Source organism: Dryas octopetala, chromosome 2 (assembly GCF_963921425.1).
Source record: "Dryas octopetala chromosome 2, drDryOcto1.1, whole genome shotgun sequence".
NCBI classification, from domain to species: Eukaryota; Viridiplantae; Streptophyta; class Magnoliopsida; order Rosales; family Rosaceae; genus Dryas; species Dryas octopetala.
The window spans coordinates 27,734,158-27,736,683 of record NC_141367.1 but is presented as its reverse complement, the minus strand read 5'-3'; the positions used below and the strand labels follow the sequence as shown (position 1 = coordinate 27,736,683).

The window sequence follows — 2,526 nt, the reverse complement described above, 5'->3', positions numbered from 1 at the left end:
CTCTACACAGAGAAAGAAAGAAAAAAAAATAGGAAAGTATTAAAGTAGTGTTTCCTTGATCACTTTTGAAGAAGAACAACAAACAAAAGAATAAATAATCAGCTTTCATTTCCTTTGCTTTTTTCTTTCAAATAAAAAATTCAAGGGACATTGGGAATTTGGAACAACCATCTGACTTGAACTACAACTAGACCCATTTTATTTCACCGATAAACCGTGCAAGAGCACTCACCATCCTAAAAATAGTGAAACATGTTCCAATCTCTCACAATAATCTATGTGTTAGAAAGTTTAGATATCATTTTTGTCACATCATGACAATCCCAATAGACCCTGAGGTTCTTCACAATCCTAATGGGCACGCCTTCTTTTATACTGATCAAGCCAAAAGCATATATATTGGACAAAAGCACATAAGCACCATGGTTCTTGGCCTCTAGCTCTACTATCTTTTTCAAGGCAAGCTCACCCATTTCCATATTCTTGTACATTCTACAAGCGTTAAGTAAAGCCCCCCAAGCACCCGCATGAAGCTTCAAGGGCATGTTAATTATGAAGTTCAGGGCTTCCGCTAAACGCCCAGCTCGGCCATAGAAATCAACCATGCACCCGTAATGTTCTAGCTGAGGTTCAATCCCATACAATTTCCACATTGAGTCAAAATGTTCACGACCTTCCTCAACTAGTCCAACCACAGTACATTCCCTTAGTAATGAAACAAATGTAACTCCATTTGGATGAACCCCATCTTTCTGCATGAGGGAGAAAAGCTAAGACACTTCTCACCAAATCCATTCATAGCTAGTCTCCCCCAATGGCACTACTCCATGTGTAAGCATTCTTTTATTTCATCCCCCAAAACACTTCCATAGCCTTATTCATGTTCCCAGTCATCCGTAGCTTGTTTCTCTCTATATATGCATGAGCCCATCTCCCTTGATCCAATGCCCCCAAGTGAGAGCACGTGGATAAGACCGAAACCATAGACACCCCATTAACCCTCACACCCTCCATTTGCATCAATGGAATAAATTCAATGCTTCCCTAGACTTCCCACATTGCGTATACCCTGCAATCATCGCGTTCCAAGCAATAGGGTCCCTCTGAGGCATTAAATCAAACAACTCCCTTGCAAAACCAACATCACCGCATTTGGCACAAGCGCTCACCATAGCAGTCTGGCATACCAAATCAGGCTCAACAATCTCTCCAAAACTCTATCACAAGAATTTAAGGAAGGGCCCGTTTGGTATCTATTCAAATTTTTTTTTTTCAAAAATTAAGATTTTTTTTTTAATGTGAGTTTTCAAAATCAATTTTTAAAATTTGAAAATTTGTTTGGTATGAAATTTTAAATTAAAAAAATAATGATAATAAAGAAAGAAAGAAGTGTAAAAAAAAAAACGATGTTTTATTATTTTAAAAAAGAGGCATGTTTTTTAAATTTTTTCTAAAAATAGTTTTTAAAAATGGTCTCCAAATACGTTATTTTAACTAAAATTTATTTTTCTATTTTTGAAAAAAAAAAATTTAATTTTTGCATAGAATACCAAACAAGCCTAACCCAATTCAGCATACTTGAAAATTAACCCACTTTGAACATGTGGCCCATGTGGGTCATTCTCAAACCCATGTGTAACCAATGCACCATGGACTGAAGGACCAGTCTCACGGGCCAAAAGCTGTGCACTAGTGCGAACCAAGAAGTTGAAGGTGTAGTTAACATGTAAAAGATTGTTACCAGATTGGAGAATTCTGCTGTAGAAGTGAAAGCTTTTATATGGCGTGGAGCTTTTGGAATAGGCTCTGATCATGGAGTTGAAAGTGAAGAGGGTTGGGTTCTCACATAGGTCCATGACATGATTGGAATAATCCAAATTGTTGGGGTTTCTGAGGACTATGGAGGCAACAAATTAGCCTGAGAGGTGAGGGTCGTTGAGAAGACCGTTAACGAGAAGTTGGGAGTGGATTTGCTTGAGTTCTTTGAGTGTAGTGCATGAGTCCACTAGTGAAATGGTTGGGTGTCTTGCAATGCATCTTAGGGAGCTCATGACTCGAAAATAAGCAAATAAAGATAGATAGGTAACAATTAGTATTAGTATGTGGAGCACTTATGTGAGTAATAGTCTAATAGACTCTTAATGTCACAAAGCCCAAAAGGCATTGATAGAAAGTTAACTATTAGTATTAGTATTCTATACATTATTTAGATTGCATATTTCGATGACATACTTTCTATGCCCCATAGAAAGCAATCAATACCCAATCATAAAGCCCTTTTGGTTCTCATGCACCATGAAAGGCATCTGTGCAAATTCAACTCATTTTTCTGATATATTAAGGGTGTGCCTAACAGGCAATGAGCCAATGACAAAGTTGTGAATGCAACTACAGAGTCTACACACTACAGTTCGTCTGTATCTATATATCAACCATGCTAGGAACCAGTTGGCAAAGAAAGAAGATCGTACCTTTATACCTTTATATGCAATATCATAAACATGAAGTAGCTACATCCTATGATTA

At 37.4% G+C, this 2,526-nt stretch overlaps 1 pseudogene; it reads right to left on the bottom strand.

Annotated features, from left to right (window-relative positions):
- Positions 1-275: 275 nt before the first annotated feature.
- LOC147295073 (putative pentatricopeptide repeat-containing protein At5g40405 pseudogene) lies at positions 276-2,051 on the bottom strand (annotated as a pseudogene).
- Positions 2,052-2,526: the final 475 nt, after the last annotated feature.